The following is a 27,959-nucleotide window of genomic DNA, read 5'->3' as shown; positions in this document are numbered from 1 at the left end:
AATGCTCTAGGAAATTCTCGAGGGAATGAATGTCATCATTTTACATATTTAAGACGACACCAATTGCATTTGGCAGTGAGATTTGGTGCAGGCAAGGGCACATAGGCTCTGCCTGGGTTCCAGCGGGAGGATACCTTTAGACATAATGTGTTTCAGTTGCTTAGCGCCAGGATACCCTGCTGTTGCCCTTTATAAATGCATTTCATCATCATAGCACATGACCAAGGGTTCAGTGTCTCCGGAAAGCCAATTTTCAAGGTTGCAGCTGTAAAGTGTGTATGCACAGAAGATTTGTATCTTTTAAGGATGTAATTGAGTATATGCCAGTGGCGGCTCCTGCGCTAAGGCAGAGCAGCATCGCCCCACTGCTATTTCAGCAGTTTAAATAAAAGAAAATGATAATAACAGGACACTATTATCATTTTATTTTTCTATGCAGCACTCAGAGTCGGTGCGGGCTGGGATCTGTGATGCCAGAGCAGAGCGAGGAGTAGTTTGCACAGCCCCGTGGAGAACATGTCCAGCCTCCCAAGCACTGCCTGAGCGGCAAAACAAGCACCTCAGACCACATTGTCGTGATTGACTGGGAGAGGCCGGAAGCCTGGGTGCTTCCGATGCTTGCAGCAGATCAGAAAAGGATTGAGGAGAGACGGACGAGGGACGGCCCAGCGGAGAAGGTAAGCTTATTTATTTAATAAATCCGATCCCACCGCCCCACCCCATTCCGAGGCAGCCATCACTGGTTTGTGCATCTTCCACAACACTATTAAAGAAGCTACCATGCTTATCTGTTTTTGAGAGGCAGCAGGGAGGGCAGGGAGATGCAACAAAAAGTTACTTTTTCCTTGTACCAAGGGTGAGCATATGGCTTGCCCTGAGCCCTGATGTGAGTAGAAACGTTATTAGTCATTCTTCAACATCCTCTGGGCTTACATCCTACAGCTCGATTATGATCTCGTCAGGAAAGCCCTCCATACAACTCTAATCCGGAGGGCTATCCTAGCGAATCGCACTGTGCGAGTCTGACCGAACTAGTACATTGCGCTCGGACTCCCATTAAACTCTATGGGAGCCTGTGTACTGATGCGTACACTGGCTCCCATAGCAAAAAAGGGGTGGGAGGGGAAAAGCGTTCACCCTGTGGGGCACCCCATGTTGCCCGCCACACTGTGCATGCTTAGATCGGGTGCCCCATGGGCACCCCCTTGCGACTGATTCGGAGGGCTCCGGGTGAAGAGGGGCCTGCTATGACCCCCCAAAGTCTGATTCCGACAGCCGTTTCGTCTCGCTGACACCGAGTCGATACAGCTGTCCAAATCATGCATCGTACTAGCTTGTTCGAAATCCGGCTCCATTGCACGCCACGATTCAGCTCCGAATGAGTCGGATGGACAGGATCTGGTTTGGAAACGATTCGGTCGACGTGGAAGAAATCTTTACATCGTACTTGGTCGTTCGGAATGGGGGACGACTCTTACAGAAACATAGGCTCCGAATCGGATTTGCTTGTTCCGGGAACCCACCATGAGGCCTTCCTAGAGAGATCGTAATCGGCCCCCTAGAGTCAGCTCCCTGGCCTCTCTCTTCACCCCCACTCTTTTATCTGTCAATGTTTGGTCTTCTCAGGGTTCATGATATAGAGATTGAGAAAGAACTCGGACTCCACTAACGTATAACCACCTAGCAATATGAAAAACCCACATCTTGGTCAGTCACCATAAATATATACGAAAGCCAGGAATAGACCACCAGCAAAGTGAGAAAGCAAGTTACGCATGTGTGCACATATAAATAGAGAATACCACAAGATTTGGATTAAAAGAACGTCACAATAGAGAAGTGGATGTAGTTCCCGTGGGGGAGTTGTCATCTGGGTCTGAGCTTTACACAGAACTAATTAGGATTTACCACACAAGAATTCAGACGGAAGTTGTTGAAACTGGAGATTAATTTATTGTCCAGTTGAACAAGTATTAGCAACATCAATAGGTATTGGCTTTAAAAAGACCGAATGATTGGCTTTTCCATTATGTTTTTCATTGGCCTTAGTCTGTAGCACCAGCTCACTCTTAATGGGTTTATGCAGTAGAATAACATAGAAGTAGTTTTTAATAAATGATTTAAGTATAAAAAATTGTGCTTCACATCTTCAGCCAGTTGTCCGTCAGCACCCCATTTTTCTTCTTGAAAACAGTGATGTCAAGGGAGCCTCACCATGGGCCACATGCATCAATGTAGGATTTTGCATTTCCTAAATTGTGAAAATTAAAGAATCGCAATTTAGGAATTGCAAAATCCTATGCATCAAGAAATCCTAAAAGTTTTTAGGATTTCTTAATTTTCGGTATTTGCGATTCCTTAATTGCGAATCGCAATTAAGGAATGGCATAACATTGATTCCTATGGGCCTAGAGGCCCATAGGAATCAATGCCGTTTTGCACTTTTTTATTTTGCGAATCCCATTTGTTTGATGCATTGCAAGGGTGCAGACGGGGGTCCAAAGGACCCCCCCTGCACCCCTGAAATGTATTTTAAAGTGCATGTTTAACACACATGTCCTAAGGACATGTGTGTCTGTAACATGAAAGTTTAAAAAATTCATTTTTGAGCATTTTCATTACTTTTCGCAAATTACCACGAGGTTCAACCTCGTGGTAATTTGCACCCCCTAATTGCTAATTCGCAATTTGAAAAACAATCATGCATTGCTTTTAAGGAATCGCAAATTTGCGATTCCTTAAAAGCAATCGCATTTTTGGAAATCACTAAAAATAGCGAATTTCACAAAACTGTATGATGCATCCCAAAAACTTATTTAGGAATCGCAAACGGCTGAATTTACCGATTTGCACCGTTTGCACTTCCTAAATAGGTTGATGCATGTGGCCCCATATGCTTCCACGATCCAAAATGTCTTCTAGCCGGCAACGATGTCACCAAAGTCCCAGATTATGCAAAAAAAGTATTCAACAATGGCTGTTTGCAGATTCCATGCGGAGACAAAAAATTCGGTCTAGCATCCTTTTAGTACTTTGCTCTATTTAAACTCCAATGCGTATTCCTAAACAGTTTGCAATCAATAATTAATTACAAAAAAGGTGTGCATGCTTACATTTAAGGATGTAATGTTCCATGATAGAAAGTGATCGATGTTTACTCATTTAAACCCCTATTCTACATTAAAAACCGAACAGTTCTTTCCCAAGACCTAATAATGTCTCAGTTGTGTTAAGCAGAAATAACTGGAAACCAGTAAGCAGCAACTAAACACCACAAATGTTAATTACCAGTTCCTTCCAGTAAATTCTACAAAATACGAGGTACACAAAGTCAGTGTTTTGAATTTCATGATGGTTGTGTAAAAAGTAGGACAGTTTACATTTTTGGCCGGCCACTTCTCTGAGGTACGCCATCCACACAAAGGGGGTGATTACGATGGCGTAACAGTGGTGACCATCACACCATCATAACATGACTTACCCACCGCCATATCACGATGGCGGTGGGTATCGCGGTGGACGGAGAGTTCGTCTGCCGCTTTTCGGCCAGGCGGAGCGGGGTTCATATATGGTGGCGGTGCCTAGCAGGCACTTCCATCCTTATTATGATGCTTGGGTTTTAAGGCCTTTCCATGGCGGTGCTGCTGCCATGGAAAGTCTGGCGGGGACTTGCTTTAGGGGCCCCTTGTGGGCCCCCGGGAGGGTGCTCTTGGGGGGTACCTATGGTTCCCCCCCTACATGTCCGTGTACAAGGTGGCAGGCACCCTGTGGTGCCAGCCACGTTGTGCTTGGAAATACACATCATGGCATTTTACCATTGCAAAGGGTGCTGCAGCCAGCAGCTCCAGCCGCAATTTTAAAAGGCCAGATACGACTGCCACGATGGCGGTCGCAACATGATCAGGGGTGCAGGACCACCGCATGACAGGCAGGCGGTCCCGTTCCAGCTAGGATGGCGGGCAGACTCAGGTCCACCCGCATCCTAAGAGGCCCCTAAGTGTTTGTGACCTTTGACCTTTATGAATAAAAGCATAAAAAGGCAAACGTGACAATGCTGTACCAATGAAGGCTGTCAACTAACAGTGAGTTAACCATTTTCGGTGTCAGCTGTTTGAAAAGAGGAGCTCAGATCTCTAGCGTGTTTTGCTTGAAAACGCAATCTCTCAGACATGGCCAGGGGCATTATTACTGAGAAGGCCGTAATATACGGTAAAGGAGCCCATAGCTGTATACAGCACAATAAATGAAACAGAGACTGAAGAGACCCGGTGTCCCAGGCAACAGCGGGGTCAGGAGCAGGCCCTGGTCATTCTGCACAGCTGTTGCCTCTTTGCTGCTGCAAGTCCCCCAGGAAGAGGCAGCATTCCCTTCCCTTCCCCATGGCTCTGCACAAGGAACTTGTTATCTTGGTAGGAATTTTATTTTCTTACTACCAATATTTTATTTAAATTGTGAAAAAAGGGGGGCCGGTTTGGATTATTATTCTGCGTATTCCTTTCTAGTTACTCCAATCCCCAAATCTTCTGAGTAAACCTAAATGGAAAAATCTCCAATCCCATCAAACTAACTAGGGGTCCTGGGCAGAGTTGTCCTCTGACGAAGCAAGGACGTTAATAAACATTTGGTTTCTGATTCTATATTTGTGTCTCAGTATGATAAAAAAATCCTACTCTTACTGGACCCTTGGCTCCGGACCCAGGGCTCAGGTAAGAATTCATCAGAAGCTGCAATTCAAAACTCAAAACTTACTGATTTACAGTTGAATAATAATTTCTTAGGAGTCAGTTTGATGTGAGTTGAAAGGGTTTTATTCAAATCTTTTAGTAAGTATTTCTTCATTAATCATCAATAGATTATTTTCAATAACAATACATACCATAAAGCATTAATCACGTTCCATATAAGTAAATCCCTTTTCTAAATCTTATGTAGAGAAAAGTATTTGGAACAAACTGGAAAGAGTTCGAAATCGAAGTGAAAGCATAATGCTTCAAGCAATTTAAATATCATTTCACATGAAGAGAAGTTCAGAAAAATAAGTGGAGTCTCAGATATATAGCATAGATTCTGGTAAGGGAAAAAGACTGGGGGCAGATGTATCAAGCTATTTTTTTTTGCAAACGCTGCGAATCGCAAAAATGCAGCGTTTGCGACAAAAAAATAGAAGTTTCTGATGTATGTAATTTTTCGCATCGCAAAATAAGAAATCACAATGTTTGCGATTACTTATTTGCGATTTCTTTTAATCTGCGAATAATTCTGCGATTTCTTCTTTTCATGCTTCTTATTTTGCGAGTTTCGCATATGTAGAAATCGCAAAATTAGAATTCGTTAATAGATGTATGAAAAAATCGCAAATTGCGAAAACAAGGAAATCGCATTTTAAGAATTTGCAATTAACACTAACAACAATCAGGTGGTAACCAAGTTTAAAGGATATAAAGAAGTCCACAATGCTGTTTCAACTGTCACAATGGCTGGACTGTACCTGATTGCCCGGAGGCTGCGCATTTAAGCCCTTGCACAGAGGAGACAGAGGCAGGAGAGAATCTTCAGACTGCGTATTACGCTGTTTCAGCAAACTGAAGAGGAAATTTATGAGAAATACAGACTGTATCCACACACAATTTTAGACCTAATTGATGAATTGAAGACATATTTGGAACATGCAACAGCCAGGACACAATCAATTCCAACACATGTACAGGTATTGTGCTGCCTGCACCTTTTGGCCTCTAGTTCATTTCAAAGGGTCATTGCTGAGGTTGGAGGTGTCTCACAGAGTGCCCTTTCACGCTTTTTTAAGGTTTTCCTGGAAGCAATGATGAGTAGGCTTCAACATCATATCTACCTCTCCAGCAATCAGCAAGACATTCAAGATTCAAAATTGGAATTCTATCAAATTGCACATTTTCTACATGTTATAGGTTGCATTGATGGTACCCATGTTGCCATCATTCCACCTGCTGCCACAGAATATGTGTTTAGAAACAGAAAATGCTACCATTCCATCAACATTCAAATGGTGTGCAGTGCTAAGTATTTAATCACTGATATAGTGGCTCAGTACCCAGGGAGCGCACATGACTCATATATATTTAGGCACAGTGGACTTCACAGACGCTTGTGTGCTGGTGAATTTGGTTAGGGTTTCCTACTTGGTAAATAATTTTATTTAACACGATTATTAGCATATAATTCACTATTCCAATGTTCTAAGCAGGCCTTTATTAATTCTCATTATGCAGGTGACAGTGCCTATGCTGTTCGTGATTTCATCATGACCCCATACCTTAATCCATCAAATGTACATGAAAGAAGATATAACAAGGCACACCGTTCAACACGTGGGGTAATAAAAAGGACTTTTGGAATTTTAAAAAGCCGGTTAGAAGGATTCACAAGAGTGGAGGTGCATTACAATATAATCCTGCAATGTGCTGCAAAATTGTGACCTGCTGTGCCATGTTACATAACATGGCAATGAGAAAATGAACTACTTTGGATTTGAGTGATTCTGAAACATCAGATGATGAAGAAATACCTCCCCCAAGAAGAGTTGCTGCTGGTGTTGGAGCTGCAGCTGGACGGCAAAGACGTATTGACATAACATATAATTATTTTTAGGTAAGAACTAAAAAGCACAAACAATAATGCATTCCAAAATATTATTTGTTTATTCATTCTAACAAAAGGCATATTGAAAATGTGAGACATGACCTGTTACTTCACCGGTCATTGTACTTAAACAACATAAATAATGCAACAGAGAATTTTAATTTTTCCTTCATATGTGACACAAAGCATTACTTTCTGCACTGCCTGCATTTAGAGTGCTGTGCTGATTCCCTGCTAGTGCTAGCAGCAGTATGGCCTGCATGCCTTTCACTTCTGCGCTGACTACTGTCTGAAGTAGGAGTTGGATTACTGCTACTTCTACTTGTTAAGTCATCTGGGTCAGTAGCAGTTTCAAAAAATGCCCTCGCTCCAGAAATTGCAGTTTGCTGTAATTCAACTGCACTTGTGACTTTGTCCAGTCCTTTTGCTACATTTCTTGTGCAGTCAGAGATCTTGCGCTGCATTGTTACACTTCACCTGTTTAAATTTGTAGTAACACCACAGAGCCTGTTAATGGCCTTACAGTACACAAGCATCCTTGCATGCATGCGGCGTCCAGCCCGGTTTCATGCATCCTCAGCGCACCCCATGGCCACACAAAGTCTATCAACAGATGCAGCTATTGCCCTCATACCTTCAGCCATGCCTGCGTTGTTTTTATTCATTTTAACCAGCTTACTGTTAATGGACCTTAGGGACTTGTGCTGCAGGCGCTGCACGCGTAACATGTCCTGCTCCAAACCAGCAAACATAGTTGTATTTTCCAGTACTCCATCCCTGCTGCCCATTGCTCTTTCCAATGTGTATGATCTTCTTCTCTGTGCCTGTGTTTGCCCAGTATGTGATGGTCTAACATATTCATCCTGTGTACTATCTCTAAAACCTTCAGGCTCTAAATCATCTTCATCAAATAAAGACAGAGGGGCCACACGTCTTCTTTTTTCCCTGACAATGGATTCAACTTCCTCAGAGGCACTGTCTTCTGCTGGTGAAACAAGTGGGATCTGTGCCTCATTAACTTCATTATCCTCCTGGGAATGACCTGCATGTGCTGTGGATGTAGATTGAGACATATGAGTTTGTGATGTGCAGTACTGTTTGGTTTCAATAAATTTTACGATTTAAAAACATTTGAAATTATTGGGGGTCTGCCTCTCTAATCAATACCATTAATTGTCAAATTATCAAACATTTAAACTGGGCTTTGGAACCAAGATGAAGTGCACAAGAAACTACTGAAAATAATCCCCATTGACTGAGACTCAGGGTTCCTCTCTTGTTTGGAATTACTACGTGCACAGCCACTACATTTTTCAACATGCATGACCCACAACTGCACTAATATAAAAACATTCTTCTTACCTTCTGCTCCTTGTCCATGCTCAGAGCTGTCAATTTGAGCCACACCACTGACACTCTCTGGCAAGATAGTTGACTCCACAAGTTCCTCATGAGAAGTGGGCTGCTCCACTGTGGATATTCCCCCGCCTGAGTCCTTTATCCTGGCTACAAGCTTTTCTTTTGACCGGAGGCAATGGTACGTGGCACAACTCCCACTGAATTCACTTTCTCCTGGATTTCCAACCAGATTTTTCTTTTCCTTGCCTCAGGAACTTTAAGGGCTGCCTTTCCAAAAAGCAACTCATGGTTGCTAGCCATCAATTCAATAAGGGTTTCCTGTTCCTTGTCTGAGAATTTTTGTTTTCTTTTTCTTCTTTCTGCAGAGGAACCTCCTTGAACATTTTCTGCCTCCATGCTGCAGCAAAGCAGGTCTTCACAGCTGCCAAACAAGCTTCCAACTGCCACTGGGTGTGTCTCAGGCAAGCAGGTGCAGGCAATCAGCAAGACTTCCTCACTGTGATGTCATCAGCTGGTTCCAGCATCAGCAGATTCACGTTTTTTTGCGATTTCTTATTTTGTGAAATTCGCAAAATAAGAAATCGCAGAATATTCTGCGAATCTAAAGAAATCGCAGAATATTCGCAAAAAAGTACATACATCGCCTTTTGCGATTCCTCATTTGCGAAACGCAAAATATCGCAAATAAGAAATCGCAAAAGGGAACAATGATACATCTGCCCCTGGGTCTCAGCAAAGAGCTTAGAAAGGTATGCTAAGAGCATCAGAGATTCCGAGTGGCTATGTGAGGAAAAAGCTCTCCCCTATTCTAGGAATGCGCACTAATATAACATTTTGATATCTGTAACTAACACAGTTGCTGCAGCATATAAAAAAAAGGCAGTGGACACTAACAGGAGTCGCACCTAACCTGTTCTCGTTCAAGTATTTGTTGGGAGAATCAAGGAATATATCCTACACTGTGTGCACTCACTGTAAGCACCCTCTGCTAAAAAAAGTGCCAACCTAAACTAGTGAGAACTGTCGAGTACGAAAGATAAAAGTACACCACATTTACAATAAATAATAGAATTAGTAAATCAATCAAAGTTTTCAAAGTCTTTTAAGAGATGGTACGAGAGTGTATCTTCTTTTTATTGTTTTTCTTTGACTACATATATAGACCAAAAGACACCAGCCAACGTATTGCCTTCCTGGTAATGGAAAGCTTCCACCATCTACGTTGTCTTTAAACAAAGACTTATTAAGTGTTAAATGCAACATTTCTGCCAACATTTTACAAGTTGTGGTTTGGATCCCACTGGTTCCTAATATGCAAAGCAAAACAGTTCACAGTTAGGTCTGTCATTCCATAATGAAATCATTCCTTTCTCACATATTCTAACTTACAAATCTTATTTATGAAGAAACCTGTATATAAACTGTAACTACTTTATTTAGTGCACTATTGGATTCTATGAGAAATATCTCTGTGGGAAAGTTAAAACTATCTTTTTCTATTAAATCATGCTTGTTCAGCACATTATACCATTGGACTCTTCACGTCTTCAAATTATTAAGAAGGTTGACCTTAGGTCAGTAAAAAAATGAAAACGAAAACTGTATTTAGAAACATTTCTAACTTAACATGCTTTGCTATGGAAGCCATTTATAATGTGGCTTCTCGTTTTTAGGCCTACACGTTACTTCTACATGTCAGTTGCATTAATTTCGTTAATCAAAAACGCTCTAACAACTTTATTCCCGCACCTGTTTGCCTTTAGTATAGAACCCTTCGCTAAAAATAAATCAGAGGACCTGTGGCTTAATGGGATTTCATTTGGCTCAAATGTCAATAGGATCTTGACATGATCCTTGCCTTATTCTCACCTGCATCTACCTTTCAGAGGCAATTGGAGATTTTTGACAAGGTAGCTAGATTCAAGGTCAATCTTTCTAGATCTGAGTTCTTGAATCTCATGCAGTGTAGAATGGAAGTGGAAATGTTGGTCACCTCTCTCCCCTTTCTCTGGGTGTCTCTGCATATCACTTATTTAGGGCACAACATTATCCCCACCCTGTTCGGCTTGCCTGATACTTCCAGAATCTATTCTCAGCCTTATGAGGTGACATTGGAGAATGTTCAACTCTTTTCATGACCGGGAGACTAAATTGGATTAACACTCAAGTCATCCTCTGGGTTTTATACATGTTTAAGGCCAATCACATTACTTACAAAGAAGCAATTCTTTAAAGCCCTAAAGACAATGACACTAAGATTCAACTGGGATATAAAAAGTCCACCAATATCATACAACTTCTTCAAAGCCCTATTGAACGAAGAGACTTGAGCCTTCCTGATTTTTTTCATGTACTACAGGACATCATAATTGTGTGAGCTTGTAGATTGTTCCCTGCAGTCCATTGGTAAAATATGTCCTCACACGCCCATAGGGTTCTCTTGGGCAGATCACTATGGGACCTACCTTAGGAAACAAAAAAGGACAGACTGCCAATTTCATAAATAACTCTTTAAACAAAACTTATATGGTCTAGGATAAGGTGTGCCAATGCCTGGGGCTCACTACTTTACCTTAGGCTTACATGCCCATCCATTTTAATGCATATTTTACTGCATCTCTGAGGGAATCTCCATTTGAAAAAGGCTGACCTCTTTGACATTGGGACTATTTCATCTTTAATAAATGTAAGGCAGGTTTTGGTCTTAGTGAGGGCGATTGAGGTCACTCTGCCCAATTACAACACTGGGCAATTCTTTCAGAGAACTGGGTGGCGGTGATCAGTAATCTAGCAGTCTTGGAGAAATTCATTGCAGGGGCTTTTGAGGGATTTTGATGATATACCGAAAACCGTTGGAGGCATCACCTCCGCCAGGATGGGCAGATTAGGTGGACTGGTAGATTTCCAACACATCTGATGAGCATGCTCTGCTATCAGACCCTTTTGGAAAGAAATTCCAGCAATCATGAATTATTTCCTGTGGTATCCTATCCCAGGAAACATTATATTTGTCATTCAGGGTTTTTTATTGCTGTTTTTTTATATTACATGAAATCGATCCGAAGGTACTGGAGTGCTTTACATGACCACCAGTTACCTGGCACAAGGTCACATTCATGTTTTTTTTTTATTGTAGACACAGGGAGATTAAATGAATTGCCCAGAATCATCGGATATTACAAGCCGAACGTTAGGCTCGACCCTGGGGACATATTTGCCGCAAAATGGCGCAGCGCTGCTAGCAATTTGCTACTCCACTCTGCGTCATTTAAAAAACACATGGATGCGCAGTATTTAGAAGAATACAGTGCAGCCCTGTGTTCTCCCCTGCGCCAGTGCTAAACAAGCTGCCAAGCGCATTTCAGGGATTTTTGTGTTTGTGGAAGAAAGGACACCTTCCTGCACAAGAACAATCATTAATGTCATTTTGCTACTTCTATGTGTGCTGCAGAATGCAGCTCACATAGAAAGAACAAAAATGAGGAGAAATAAAAGAATTTCTCCTATTTGCACCACTCTGACGCCTCCTTTTCAAAGGCGTTAGTTTTTGGCACTGCCTCAGATTTATAGATCCTTGTAAATCTGGGGCCGTGTCAAAAAGTAATGGTTGTTGCATGGGAACGCCCACAGCAACATCGATTGCACACCCCTTTGTGGCAGAAAACTGCGGCAAGGAGGGCCATATTTTCAAGGCGGCATTAACCCCTCCGCTGCGCCGAACGTTCCGCGCTGGTGCGGAACGTCCTATTGCACGGGCGAGGCCAGAACGTTCAGAGGACGTGCTCAGCACTACCGAGGTAGTGCACGCAACGTCCGCTGAACGTGCCCCGCACAGAAGGGGTTAAGCCATGGAAAGCAGCTTTGCGCTCCTTGTGAATATGGGCATTGTGCCACCGAAGCATCGGAAAAAGTGAACCTCCGGTGGCGCAATGCCCTTGTAAATATGCCCCCTGGTTCTCCAGTTCAAAAGTCTGCAGCTAAGGCCATAATGCCACATCCTGTCCCTGTGTTTGGCCTGTGTGCAATATTAAATGAAATGAAATCAATTAGTGATGGGGAACTGCTTTGGGGTCGAGAACCTTAGCTTAGCATTTCAATGGAAAAAACAGACACCCCTACTACCACACAGGGTCTTCTCCGGCTGTGAAACGTGCTTGAAATGGAAAGGAACAGATTTAGATATGATGTAACATAGAAAAGTATACGAAATGACACATACGTGTACTGTAAAATATATTCTGTCAACACTATACAAATAAAGGGTTTAAAAATCGTACACTTGTCGACCAATGGCCACATTTCGGGGCTCTAGGGTGTCTTTAAGATATACTAAAATATTCCTACTGTTGCTATTTCAAGGGGAGGGGCTTTATCCTTGTTCGTACACAATACACATTCTAATGAAGCTTGTAGCTTGCTTCTAGGGTATTTTTGACAGTTAATTAAATTGTATGAAATATCATACAACAGCTACGTGTTATAGCGTTTCTTCCAATAATCAAAACATGTACATTTCACAAAAAGAGGATTTGAAAAAAATAATTCACTTGCGAATTAATTAAATACCTGGGACAGCTGCAAAGGTCATGAGGAAATATTATTAGATTTGATAAAGCTTTCTTAAGAAAAAATTAGATTAAAGCAACATTTATTAAAGTAAAAATGTGTCTGAAATTCCTGTTCATATCTGCTGTTCAGAAGTAGTGGCGTTCAGCGAATACTGAGATGAAACATTTTCAAACTTTGAATTCTTCTTAATGGGCAGCATTGTTGTAATTAAGCTGCACGTTGCTTCTGGATGCCATAGGGCTGTGTTATGTTGTGCTACGATGATCTATAAGGTTTCGATTGCAGTGGAACAAGCAGGCTTTGAATTGTCATATTTTTTAGAAAAAAGATTGAAGTAGGGTGTAGATGTTTTATAATCTTCCTAGATAATTCAGATGTTCAAAAACAAATTAAACATACTAATTGCGTTGTGCTTATTGCCAACTATTAAATTCTGTTTTAACTGTTTATGAAAATCCCTATTGGGAGCCCAATCCGTTATAAAACTATTTAAGGAATTACATTACAAAATGAAAGCCTTGGCGACTGTTGTGTCGCTCCAGTGACATAACCGGAGCGACCAAGGATGGTTTCATTATTGGCCTCCAGCAGGGGGGCATGTGTATGTGGCCCCTGGTGTTGGAAGAGATGTGGTATGACCCCCGAGGCCAAGTGGGTCATTGGAATAAACATCAATAAGACAGCCTAAACAGCGACTAAAAAATTCAAAATGAATGTGGAGTAATGAGGCTACTGCCTCGGTATCCAAAAACGCACTACTGTCAGAAGGAATCTGACAAACGGAAACAAGACAGACGACGGGTGAAGCATAAGCAGACTCCCGCCGGGGACAGAAGATGATATAAGTGTGTGGCTCATTATTTGTATGTACGGCCCAACACGTGGCCAGATTTGTCAGTGTCCACCGGCCGGACGGGGGTGAGACACAACAACTAACCCAAAGTCCTATGAAGGCCTCAATATTTCGAATTTCAAGAGGAATTTTGGAAAGAGGTGACCTCTCAAGTTTACGCTTTTATCTTGGTGTTGGAGTTTTCATTCCACTAGAAGTGACACTATAGATGTTTTCTCCCCAGATATAAAATCGCTTTGCCATGGACCCCCTTGTGCACCAGGGTTACAACTTGGGGGAAATTTTTTTTTTCAGATGAGGTCAGTTTAGTTTGTGGATCACTAGCGTCATTCACGCCTTTTGGGAGCATTTGACTGTGAATCTTCCTGCTGAAATATTGTTGCAAGGATTCCGGGATCCTGGAAAGTATTGCACCACTTCACCACCATATGATAGCATGACCCCAATGAGGGTCTGATGGTCTTTTCAGAAATATGGTTTCATACGATTCATTTGTTTATGGCAATACTAGGTCGGCCTGGTAATATCTTTAACATGGAGAGAGTGAAAGCCAAGATAAGGGTAGAACTTTGAGGGAGACCATCTTTAAAAATAGTAACGGCCAGGGTTTCCAAACTTAAATCTTGAGGTTCACGAATTTAAGATTTTTTAATTGGAATGGGCAGTTCAGACTAGTAGTTCAGTTTTTGGCATCATCGAGGCTTAGTCAGTCTTTGGGCCTCGGTTCCTGGAGAAAATATTGCAGGCGCTGCTCAATCTTTAACCTTAGTTGCAAGGATATTGAAAACGAGGTGAGTGCCTTCAAAATAAGTGTGGGCCTTCGCATCCAGCGGATGAAGCAGCTCCCGCAGTACCTGAGCATGGAAATAGGGCCCAGTCTGGTTTCTGATTGGCAAGAACTCTTAAAAGACAGAAATCTGCCTTGATAACCTAGAGAGTGCCAAGTGAACTGCTTTCTAAAACATACACCTTTGGATTTCTTCCAAATTAAACTTTCTTGATCAATTGAAAGCACTCTCTATTAGAGATGAATTTAGTAGATGATTGCTCCACAATAGCTGTTTAGTATCCCAGTGCCATCCAGTGTCACCCAACGCTAGCCAAGTGCACAACAAAATGTGTTACAGGAAAGCTTTGGGAGAATCATCACTTCACAAAAGCACAGCATGGAGCAAAGTCATAGCATTTCCAGTGCATATAGATCATATTAGGATATTGTCCTCTTAGTTGGTACAATGTGTTTTAACAACTTTAAAGATGATAGGCTTGACTTTCCAGCAATTTAGATGTCACATGTGTTTTAGCTACTTGTGGGCTTTTATTTGTCTTTAAATCCCTTTGAGTCTGCGCGTCAAATACTTTTTTTTATCTTAGTAGACTACATCTTTCTCATTATTATTGAGACTTGTTCGTATGCAAAAGAAGCTTTGGAATCTGCCTTATAAGAGATGAAATTCAGGTTGGTGAAAAGGTTTGTACCTTCTTCATCTAGTCGACCAGCTCAGTCATAGCTCCAGATAGAGGCTAGGATGTGGATTTCATGAGCCTGTAGTCAGAGATTAAAATAAAGGTCACTTACCTGTCACTGATAATGCTGGAGTTGGTCATATCATTTGCACTGTGCATATTATGTGAAGTTTGCATCTGCATTTTTAAATTGTGTTGATTGTGGTGAAATTTGACTCAATTGGCAGAGGTCCCTTCTTCAGAAGTCTAAATGGTTGAATGGGTAAATGTTGTAAGAAATAAAACATGATAAAACTACTATAATAAACTGTGTGGAGTTTATTTGTTAATAGTAATTATTGTGATCAAGTGTTAGTCCAAGCGCAGAATGTCAGAAAGGCGAAACTTAAATGTATTCAGGCCTTTTAGCTCAGAACACTTAACAAACTTGTTCTGCTTACATGGATTTTGTGGCTGGTAGCCTGGAAGCCAAGCTGACGTCCACAACATCAGCCGACAAACAAAAGGACACTAGCTGTCACAACGCAATTTCCTCATATGCAGCCACAGTGGGTGGGGATTGGGGTGGACGACTTGATCATCCTGCTGTGAAAACAGTTTCATCCTGTGTGTGGGAGAGAGAGAGATAGAGAGAGATAGAGAGAGAGAGAGAGAGAGAGAGAGAGAGGGGAGGCTGATTACTGAATGATTAATGACTGGCGCCAGCTCAATCAATCAATAGATACTTTATTCTGTAAATAAAAAACACAAAAGTACATCACATGTATAAAAACAAAGATAAAAAGTACATTTCATCATAAATACATATCTTCAATATTTAAATACTATAAATGGGTTCAGTTTCAAAAAGGCCTTAACCTAATTTCAGCTGTTCAAACATTTTTTCCAACTTTTTAGAACATGCGCCAAAAAGCTTGCCACATTAATGCAAATATTGGGGGACTGTAACATTTAAATGTGGATCAGGGCTGATTTTAGCTGCCAAAATCCCTTAACTCTCAAGAACCGTAAAATATAACAATGTCTTAAGGTCTGGTAATGATCACAGAAAAATATAAAGTGCACTGTATCGTGGACCAAGAAGTTATCACATGAGCATGGCCCTTGGTCTTCCTCCTTATGCTGCCTGTGGAATTCTGCTAAAAGCCTGTGCAAAAGATTCAATCTAAAATCGGTTAAAAGAAAGTGATGATGGGGTGATATGACAGTAAATAAATAAGGTTCCATAGAAACATCTGTTTTTAGGAGTATATGGGCCCTAACTGTGGGTTTTAAAACTTCTCTATCTTCTCTATCCACTGTACCTCTTGTCATAAATAGCTTTTTAATCCAGGACCAGTTGCGGTCAGTGGTGGGAGTGCTGCCGGGCGGTGACATGGGGCGGGGAGAGGAAGGGCGGGGGTAGTAAACTATGGAATACGGCCAAATGCAGGTAAGTAAACATATAAATAAATAAAATGAATTTCGTTGCGCTAACTGCATCGAATTTGGCGATGCAGTGCACGCAACAAAATTAATTTTATTCATTTATATGTTTACTTACCTGCATTTGGCCGTATTCCGTAGTTTACTACCCCCCACTCTGCCCTCCCCCACCCCACGTCACTGCTCCGCAGCACTCCCACTACCGACCACTACTGTCCAGGACCGATCTTTTTTGGTAATCCTCTTCAGTGCCTCATATATCTCTGGACACTCCAGTTTTTCCAGCCAGACTTTATTATAGTGCAGCCACAAGATGGAAGGACCTTTATCCAAGGAAATACAATCTTTTATGATAGCCTGGTTCAGCCCAAGATCGGCACTTGACCGAATTGTAATCCAATGAACTGGGGGTGAAAGAGCCAGTCTGTCGGCAATATAATCCAACAATAGTTCTTCATGCGCTGTAAAAGTGACGACTGATTGTGAGAATAACAGTAGCCTTGTAATAAAATCATTTTTGACTTTCTGTATCTCTCCACCCTCCTTATGTCTGGTAAATACGAGTTTAGGCATGGAAAAGTTACTCTTGATCAGTGACTTAATTTACACCTGTGTATTGGTAAACATACAGTAGTTGGCACCACCTTTGGGTGGGTGTGAATCTTGGCTTCACCCTAACCATTGGGATAAAAGTTTGAGAGGCAACCCTACCCACTTTTGCAACAGTTTCTGTTTGAGCTACTGCAAACAATCCCACAATGCCCCTCACGCCTGAAATTCAAGATGGAGATTCCCTTCCTCTCTTGTGCAGGGCCTGTGTGCCCATCCACAAGTGTGGCCATGGAATTGAGCATTCCCCTTCTCTGTAGCGACTCAAGACCGGTTCTGGCTGTACATCCTCTCCCACTGGGATTGGTGCCAGACTGGCTGGGGGAGTATAAAGGGTTGGCTTCTCCTAGTTTCACCCTATATTCACTTGTGAAAGGGCATGGTCCTTTACAAATTAATGAAGTTCTTGGGTCCACCCTTACTGGTCATCTTGCAAGAGACCATACATAGGGCATTGGTATGCTCTGGGAGTAGTTTTTGCACCTCATTACGGTCAAACATTCACATGCCAGCTGTTAGTAGGCTAATGCTAAATAGCCTACTATATGTTCAGGAAGGTAACGTTGCAAAAGGTACTTTTTCCAAAATATTTATTTAAAAAAACTTACTTTACCATTAAATTGAAGTTTACTTAATATGAAAGAAAGTCTTTGAATGACTTTTGTGGTTATTTCCTGTCACAATATACAGATTTAAAGTTTATAATCTGTACTTTGACATTTTCTAGGATTCAGCTATAGCCCTGCCTGTTAATTTGCTTTTGAGGCCCAATCACTAGAAGTGCATTCCTATTTTAATTTTGCATGTGGTCCACTTTAGGGGTGACTTATTAATATGTAAAAGCAGGGTTTCCCAATCGTCCAAAAGGGTTTTTTGACAGGTTGTATGGCAGGTTTGAGGGTACTGATCTCAGGCTACACAGGACACATTTGAAACCATGTTTACTCTGTCACTGTAGTGGAGAGCACAATCAGAACTGCAGTCCACATATAACATTTAACTTTTCATGCATTGGGTGTATTTGTGCACCATATACTATGACCTTATATGAAAGTTAAATAGGGAATGTTGACATGTTTAAAGGAAGAGCACAATTATTTCACTCCTGTTTAGCAGGGATTGAGTGCGTAGATTTGAAATAAGCAAAGCATCTGGGGTGACCATGCAGAATAGGCAGATTTACCACATGCTGCCGTTAATATTCAATGTCCTTGTGACGCCCACGTAGTCCATCCAAGTCCCCCATTTCTCTTCATGCTTCTATGGGCAGCCATGTAACTGGCAGAATGGAATCTCAAGGGGCATGCAGTGATCCATTGCTGGAACACATCTCTTTAGGGAGGGGAGTCAATCTTTCAGAACTGCCACATTTTTGATGAATATATAAGTCCTGTGCAAGAACATCAGCTGAATCCTAGGAATTGGGTGGCAATCTCTTCCTCGCATAATACTAACCTAGTCATCTGCCAGTCCTCATCTGAGAATGCACCAACATTGTTTACCTATACTCCTCTAAGGTTGTCTCAGGGGTGAGCATCTCCAATTCAGCTCAATGTCTTTATTTCCAAAAATTGATTCTTACAGAAAATCAATAATGTAGATAAAAAACCTGCATCCACGTTTTGGAAAAAAATAAAATGTTAAGAATGTACCAAAGTTAAAACCCTCTATATCCTAGTTTCACATTTGTCAGCAGATTAGAGATTCCTATTACAACATACACGATTTCACAACTATTAAAAACAATACAAAATATTTGAATCAATCCAAACATTTAGAGAACTAGGATACCTTAATACAAATATCTTGCCTGAATTAACCAAATATAGTTTCCAATAGCTATTGCGATGTCAAAATGCTTTAAAGACCATATAATGAATTGTGCATCGTTGTGTACTCTAATTCCATACCACCTTAAAACCGGGATGAGGACCTTTTTCTCTCTCCAAAAAAAGGAGGACAGTCTAGAAGAAGATTTACCACTGAAAATTTCAGATTAAATTTGCACAGGAACTACCTATGGTTTTCATAAACTTTTTTAAACAGTAGCAAGTCCTCCACACACAAAGAGACCCTTTCTGCTAGTCAGGGCACCCATTCAAATCCCCACAAGAGAGTATCAAATCAGATACATTCCATCATACAATCAATTGCAATGGCAAAAAGCACCAGAGACAGTAGGCACCCCTGTTTAGATCCCTTTTCAACCGAAAAGGCCCCTGAAATTGCACCACATTTAGGGACCCTTCCCACCAAATCTGTGTAAAATAGAAAAACATAGAAATTCATCACTTCCCTACTGTAGCACAGACTGGAGCTGTAGGAGTAATCATAAATCCATAAAAATAAATTGGCAAAATATAAACTATTCTATAACTAAACATTATTAATCAATTTAGACAGTAAATTAAATATTACAAACTTAAAACACCCCAAAACACTTTAGCTAAAAATACTACAAAGAGTAGGGAAAGCATTGGACTTCAGAGGAATTATTACATTTACTATTCTCACTCCAGTTTGTATAACAGTAGGGAAAGTGTTGGACTTCAGAGGGGTTACATTTACTATTCCCACTCCAGGCGAACAGAAGGGAATGTTTTGGACTTCAGAGGGGTAAGAATTGCTATTCCCACTCTAATTCAATTCAATATAAACTTTATTCGGATAAAAAATACATATCCATAAAAGTACAAAAACAGAAAAGCAATTAGGGCATCATATACGATTAAAATTGGACCTCCAGTAATACAGTGCTCAATCTAATAATGAGGCAGATCATTAAAAAGACATTTGACAATTCAGGTTAAAAACATGAAATAAAGTGCTATAATTCAGCAGGGGCGCATAGAGTTACGGGTGCGCACCGCCGCCTTAAAGAAAGAGCCAACACAAAAGGTTGATTCATCATCACTTAGAGCAATCACCATCCCATCAGCTGCCTTATGATCAATCTCACATGAAGCTTTAAAATAAGGAATCAAAAACCTTTTGGTGAGAATTAGCAAGTAAGAACAGAAAATTAAAAAGTGCAGCATCGATTGTTTGTGTTGGTTATTACACGGACAGGACAGAAGGTCAAGATTAGGAATAAAACCCACGGGGAATGAGAGCATAAATTTCATAGTGTCAGTCCTCAGCCGGAAGAGTAAGCCCCTTTCCCAACGACCAATTGGTTTTGACAGATAACTACAGATCGCGTGAGGGACGTTCTCAATATGCATATATCTGGAGACTGACGTTTTTTTACGCTCTGTGACCAGTCTAGCACTTTTATACGATGCATAGAGAGTCCTTTGAGGGGACTTACTACTAATGGTACCAAGGTCTAAGGGATTTAGGAAAACAGATTCATGGTTCACACTAGTTAAGCTTTTGTGAACCGCAGCCAGCCATGGTATGTCCATCCCCCTGTCACATTTCAGACAATCTATGATTATCGCTCTGGTTAGTTGAGCAGCAGGGTTTTTCCCGATTCTCAACCAAAATAGGGCAGGGCGAGCCTTAATGTAGTCTTCAATGTATGGCAGATTTAATTCACAGTGACTAGCATACTTAGATGATGAGATGGGTGCACCCAGGATTTTACGACAGAATCTATTCTCTTCACCCTGGATGCTAGCACTGTTAGTATGCCCCCAGACTTCAGCACCGTAGGTTGCAACTGCTATACATTGGAGTCTGAAGATCTCAATAATTGCGGGCACCACCTCTATATTCTTTGGCTTAGGAAGCCCGAGTATCGTGTTATTTGAATTTGTGAACTTCCTCCTACAATAGGCCATGTGGTCAGTCCACAACCCATTAGATGCAAATACCAAACCAAGGATTGGGAAAGTGCGAGTGCTCTGTAAACAATTGGAATTTAAAACTACAGATAAGTTAAAATACTTCTTAGACCCACACGCCATTAAAAAAGATTTTTTAAAATTGGTGCATAGGTCCAGGGCTGCCATAAACTCTACGAAACCACGGACCAAGGAGCGGAGAGCTTTTGGGGTACGCCCCATCAGCACCGCGTCGTCGGCATATAACAATGCAGGGAGTTTATTACCGTTGATAAGTCTGACATCCTGAGTGTTTTTTTTTTTTTAAGTTTCAAGACCTTTATTCTCGGTATGTACACATGTTACACAGCTTCGTGCCTACAACCTTGTATAAGCCGGCAGCCGTTTGGTGGAACATAGAGAAACGAAACATTAGTAATGCGCAACAGTTGTTAAAGTACACAGCAAGTCGCCTACAACCACTGTGGGCCGGCCGCGTTGAAAATAGTCATTGGTCTCAATTTTACAGTTTTAATTAAGTAACATACATTTAACAGAACCTGATCAGTCCGCTACCGCATTCCCACTCCAGCTCCACCATGTAATGACTCTAGATATGTGAGATCTCCATCCAGTAATCTCTATGCTAGGCATCATCTATGGGTAGTGTCGTCATCCAGTCTTTACTCCACTACTTGTGCGTCTAGGTATGTCGTTAAATAAATCCAGTAAACTTTAGGTCTAGATCTCGGAGGGAGGGATTCCTCGTACGTCCTAAGAGTATCTTGGCAATATGTCATATCTTTCATCCAGTGTGTGACTTGGGGTGTATGTGAACTGTCCCAGTTCATAGAAAGTCTGCGTTTGGCCAGCAACAATGCTATAATGCAAAATTTGCGCCTTGTCGCCTTTACGTTATAAAGTAGGCCCAGTAGGCAAACTGTAATTGTGCATGCAATCTGTATTCCTGCCATTTCGGACAGCTTTTCCACCACTGCTGCCCAGTAGGCCTGTATCTTCACACAGTTCCAGGCCAGGTGTATAAAGTCTGCTTGGTCGTGGCCACATCTTTTACACCTTGCTTCCTCACGCAGACCATATCCATACAACTGGGCTGGGGTGTAGTATACCTGGTGTAGGTATTTGTAGTGGATAATTCTTAGGTTACCATTCGGTGTGAGTAGTTTCGTGAGCGTGCATGTGTTTTCCCAGTCCTTGTCCGTCAGTGGTGCGTCTAGCAGCGCATTCCATTTTTCTTGTGCCCTGGTTGCCCTATGGTTTAGTTCTGTCTGAGCTTGAGTGTAAAGTCGGGAGACCAAATGTGATGTGGCCGTGGTGGTGATCAACATTTGTAGGGTGTCCATTATCTGGGGTTCCTGTGGGAAATTGGGAAAGAGCTGTTTTAGCGCTTCTTTTAGTCTGTGGAATGTGAACCGAAAGAGTAGTGTCGGGTTTTGAATAAAGGCTAAGTCTTGTTCCGTAATGAAAGCCCCTTCTTTATAGATGTCGCCCATGGTTTCTAGACCCACCTGTTTCAATAGGTTCATGCCCACTTCTTCGCCAGTGACTGATAGGTTTGGGTGGTGATGCAGAGGTAGCGCAGGAGCGTAAAGCGGGAGTTTACGCATCATTTGGCCTAATGTTTTCCAAGCAGCGTTTGTAGTGTCGATTGTGTTTATGTCCTTATTGTGTAATGGGGGTCGTATATGCGTTATTATTGCATCTAATGGGATTGGTGCTGCATCTCCCTCCTCCACCGCTACGTGGGTCAGGTATGGTGTTTTGTGATACCAATGTGTAGCAAATTGGGCCTGAGCGCACAAGTAGTACAGCCAAAAATCTGGTAGTCCCCAACCTCCCCTATTGATAGGCAGCGTTAACGTGTCTAGTTTTATGCGTGCAGTTTTCCCTGCCCATATCAGCTTCAGTATCATCGTTTTAATGCATTTGAAGACCTCTTTTGGGGGTTGTATTGGAATATTATTGAAAAAATAAAGTAGTTTGGGGAGTACTACCATCTTTACTATCGCCATCCTATCGGCCAGTGATAGCAGGAGCTGGATCCATCTCGTGACTTTGTCTTCTAGTGTATCTATCGCTCTGCCGTAATTGGTCCTGATAACTACCTCTGGGTCACGATGGAACCAAATGCCTAGATATCGTATAGGGTCTGTCTGCCACTCTAGGGGATATTCTGTTGCATGTCTTTGTGTCGAGTCAGTCAGTGGAAATATGGATGATTTGTCCCAATTAATTTGTAGTCTGGAGTATCCCCCGAATTTAATATAAGCTCGCAGGAGCGGATCTAGGTTAATGGCTGGGTCCCTAACATACAGCAACATATCGTCTGCGTATAGGGATATGTGCAACGGTCTGCTGGGGAATTGGAGCACGAGGTGGTGGTGTTTCTGTCTCACGATTCAGGCCAGTGGTTCCAGTGCTAGTGCAAAGAGTAGAGGGGACAAGGGGCAACCTTGTCTTGTCCCTCTCTCTATAGCAATCGGTTCTGACACATAGCCATTGATTTTAATTCTGGCCACTGGTTTGGTGTAAAGCAGCTGTACCCATTGAATGAACACCCTGGGGAAGCCCATTCTATGGAGTACCGTTATTAGATATGACCATTCGATGGAGTCGAATGCCTTAGCCGCGTCTAGCATGATCGCTGCTGCTTTGGTATCCGGTGTAAGGTAATGTGCCGTGGCAAAGAGTGTTCTGGTGTTGTGCGTGGTGTTTCTGGATGGGATGAATCCCGATTGATCAGGGAGGACTAGCGCTGACATTAGTGGTTGTAATCTGGTGGCGAGAGCTTTAGCTAATATTTTGGAATCCACATTTATCAGTGACAGAGGGCAATATGAATGGCAAATTTCAGGGTCTTTATCTGGTTTTAGTAGCGCTATGATCACAGCCTCTCGCAGTGTTGGCGGAAGGATCTGCGCCTCAAGTGCCTCTCCAAACATATCCACTAGGTGGGGAGTTAGTAATTCACTATATGTTTTATAGAATTCACAAGTGAATCCATCGGGCCCTGGTGCTTTCCCGTTTGGTAATGACGTTATAACGTCAGCTATTTCCTCCCTTGTTAACGGTTGGTCTAAATATTGCCTCTGGTTATCTGACAGACAGCCAATAGCAACATCGTCCAGGTATCGCAGGGTTTTGTATTGTGTTGCAGTTGGTCGTGAGTTATATAACTCTTGGTAGGAGTGGACGAAGCTCTGCAGGATACCCGCTTGGTCAGTGTGCATTAATCCATCATCCCCAATAGTCTTTGTAATAATGTGCTTTTTGTGACCAGTACATATTTTAGTTGCTAGAGCCCTACCTGGTCTGCCTCCCTCCCCGTTCGATCTAGCCACGTGTCTTTTGCTTAGATATTTAATTTCATCGGCTGCGAAGTTTTGGTGTTCAGTGATTGTTTTCCTAATGTCACTCAGTATACTCTGAGTTGGGGTTAATTCATATTGTCGCTCTAGTGTACGGAGTGTGGATTCACATCGTGATTTTTAATTTAATTTAAAGGAGCTTGTAGAGCGCCTGGTGACGCCTCCCGGCGTATCCCCGCGCTGTGGAGAGAGTGTGAGAAGGAATAGAGGAAACCCATCACCAAGTGAAGAGGCAGGTTTTTAGTTTCTTCCTAAACAGGATTTCATTATTCTCCATCCTGATATCCGCAGGAAGAAGGTTCCATTTCCTGGCCGCCAAAGTCCGGAAGGATTTGCCTCCCATTCTGGCCTTTTTGGGGCGTGTGGTTCTGAGCAGACCCATACCTTTAGACCTAAGCGACCTGCTCGGTTCATAGACAGTAGCCAAATCCGACATGTAGGCCGGTGCTCTGTGATGAATTATTTTATGGCACCACAGCATAGCTTTAAAATCAATCCTCTTCCTGATGGGCAGCCAATGGAGGGCTACAAGAGAGGGGCGAGATGGAGCTCGCCGAGGGAGCCTTAAGACCAGGCGAGCTGCCGAATTTTGTAGCACCTGAAGCTTTTTAATATTTTTCTCAGATGTGCCCGTGAGCAGCACATTTCCGTAATCAATACGGGACGTTATCAGTGCTTGCGTCATGGTACGCCTGGAATTAATAGGTAACAAGTCAAGGGTACGGTTCAGAGTTTTCATTACCCCAAAGCATTTGCCCACCGTTTTTCTTATGTGGCTGTCAAAGGACAGTTTATTGTCCACCCACACACCCAAGTTCTTCGCCTCTCGGGATGGGGAGGGCAGAGGACCAAGGCAGCTAGGCCACCACTCCTTCGTCCATTTAGCCTCATTTCCTCCCATGATGAGGACCTCCGTCTTAGTCCCGTTCAGTTTCAGACAGTGGTCGTTCATCCAAGTGGCAAGTTTAGTCATGCAGACATTGAAATTATCAGCTTCCTTGGAAGGGGCTTGGGTCAGAGAAATAAGGAGCTGCGTGTCGTCGGCGTAGGAGACAAGCTCCACGCCGAACGATTGCACTACCTCTGCCAGAGGGGCCATATATAGATTAAACAGGGTAGGGCTCAGGGCAGAGCCCTGGGGCACCCCCTGCTCCAGCCTCACCCTATCGGAGAGAAAGCTCCCCCTTTGGACTTGAAAGCTTCTGTCAAGCAAAAAAGCCTTCAGCCATCCCAGTGCCTTTTTGGTGATTCCAGCTTTATTTAGACACTGTAGCAGGATGGAATGTGCTACAGTGTCAAAAGCGGCACTGAGATCAAGCATGATGAGGGCCATTGTCTTTCCCTCATCTGCTCCCTCACGTAGGGTTTCGGTGGCCCTTAGGAGGGCTGTCTCCGTTGAGAACCCTGATCTAAAACCCGACTGGGATTTATGGAAGACATTATGGGTCTCCAGATGTTCCATCAGTTGGGTGTTAGCGATTTTTTCTGCCAACTTGGCGACATACGGTAAAAGGGATATGGGTCGTAGATTATCCATTACGTCCACACTGATGTTGGGCTTTTTCTTAATAGGAAGCACTATAGCCTGTTTCCATTCCTCTGGGAGACAAGCGGTTGAAAAGGATGTTAGTAACAAGTGTCTCAAGTGAGGTTCCAGAACTGAGAAAGCTTCAGCCAATATTTTAGGAGGAGCCGGATCTCTGGGCGATCCCGACTTGATCTTGTTACACATCTTAGACAGCATCTCATAGGGAGGGACTTCAAAAGATTTGAGACAGACCGGTGTGTTTACACTTTGCTCATTTTCAGCGAAATCTGCGGCCGGGGCTCCCTGTTTAGAGAAACTGGTATAGATCTTACTTATTTTACCAGCAAAGTACTGAGCTATGTTATTACATGATTCCACTGAGTCATTTTGGATAGAGGAGGACATCTCCACTATGGATATCTCCTTATATATTTGGAATAATTCCCTAGAGGAGTTGCCAGCTTCCGTAATCCGAGTGTGATAGTGCTCAGCTTTTGCCAGGCGGACGGCTTTGTAATATTCTTTCTGTGCAGTTTTATGTCTATGTGATATCTGCTGCCTGATGTCTTTTAACATGCCTACTGTCGTGCTTATACACACTCCCCGTATTGTTGCCTTGAATGCTTCCCATAGAAGTCCCGTGTCTTCTGTGGTGTCTACGTTAAGACTGAAGTAATCTTTTATAGCTTTTCCAATGGTATCAACGTATAGTGGGTCTGTGAGAGCGTTAGAGTTGAAACGCCAACTAAACGGTGGAGGTGCGTAATTTGGGATGTTCAATGTTAACTTGACAGGGTTGTGACAGGATAGTGTTTTGGGCATGTGTGTTACAGCGTGTGTCCACAACAAAATGTCGGTTGTTCCCAACCAGTAATCTATCCTTGACCAGCTAGCATGGGGTATGGATGTGTGTGTTGCTTCTGTGATCCCGGGGTTCCGCGCTCTCCAGATGTCCTTCAGGGATAAATCTCGCATAATGTCTAGTAGTTCGATTTTAGCACGTGTATGGTGTTCCATCGTGTTCCCCGATCTATCTAGCGTATCGTCTAGTGCAATATTAAAGTCACCTCCCCATAGGATTATTTGGTCCGGATCAGTGCTTAAGTGTTGCCAAACTTCTCGGAAGACGTCTGGTGCGTCCGTGTTTGGTCCGTAGGTGTTCACTAGCGTTATCTGCCTGCCCCGTATGTTGCCGTTCACTATGACATACCTCCCTTCAGCGTCTAGTTTCGTTGTGTGCACTCTGAAGTCTGTGCTCTTTTTGACCAATATTGAAACACCCCTAGCATAGGATGAATATCTTGAGCAATACATCGACTCAGCCCACCTTCTCCCCACTTGAGCATGCGAGTGTGGAGATTCATGTGTTTCCTGAAACATAACAATGTTAATTTTCCACCTGTCTAGACATCCGAATATTTGGCGAACTTTCTTGGGATTGGTGTAACCTCTAATATTCCATGATAGGACACTCAATGCTCTAGGCTGAGATATATGATTACACATATTGATAATCGTGTACAGGTATACTTGCCTCCCCTACCACGGCCAGGGAGGACCACAAAATAATGTAGTGATAACATGGATGGTTTTCACGTTTACAGTGATATAAGTGGCTTTTCTGGTTGCAGGCAATGCATCTCAAGCAGTCTGATCTAAACATAACAACTTTAGCCCCCCCACCCTCCCTCCACCCCACAACAGCAGCCCAATCCTGCTGAGGCCATACCCTTAACGAACATCCCATTTGCATTTAAACTTTGTCGGGGAACACCCAGATGGGGTCCGCCTGGACTGCACTTCTCCATCCGAGTAAACGGATGTGGACGGTTACGTAATCACATAAAGTCACAAGATCTCTGCCATGTATATAATAACAATGCATATGATACTCCCAGCATCAGGTAGCCAAAAATTGTATATCGGCAGGCTATTATAGTCTCTCCCATACTGGAGCGGGTATAGAAACAGAACTTGCATACGACATGCATTGAACATTGTAAGGATCCAACATGTCAACAACAATGTGCTATGTGTGTTTCGACATCCTATACTGACGTTCTGCAAATCGACTATGGGGTACTGTAACATCCACAGAGGAACTGTGTCTACGTAAAGAATAGGGATCCGCAACGGCTGTCATACCCCACCCGGGCTGCCAAGTAGGAAGTACACCCCATTACCGAGTCATGATTCGTCTGTCGGATGTATTGTTTGGTAGCCGACAGCATACAGTATGTAGCATATTTTACATCGACAGTGTATGCTACATCGTCTTACATCCATACGTAGGACGCTGTCAAACCCAAGTATCCCCTTGTGTAGCAGATGACCACCATTTACTTAGGTAAAACTTGTGTGCAGCATTCTACTAT

This window comes from Lissotriton helveticus, chromosome 8 (genome assembly GCF_964261635.1).
Source record: "Lissotriton helveticus chromosome 8, aLisHel1.1, whole genome shotgun sequence".
Classification (NCBI taxonomy): Eukaryota; Metazoa; Chordata; class Amphibia; order Caudata; family Salamandridae; genus Lissotriton; species Lissotriton helveticus.
The sequence above is the reverse complement of the archived record's forward strand: the minus strand, read 5'-3'. Positions refer to the sequence as shown.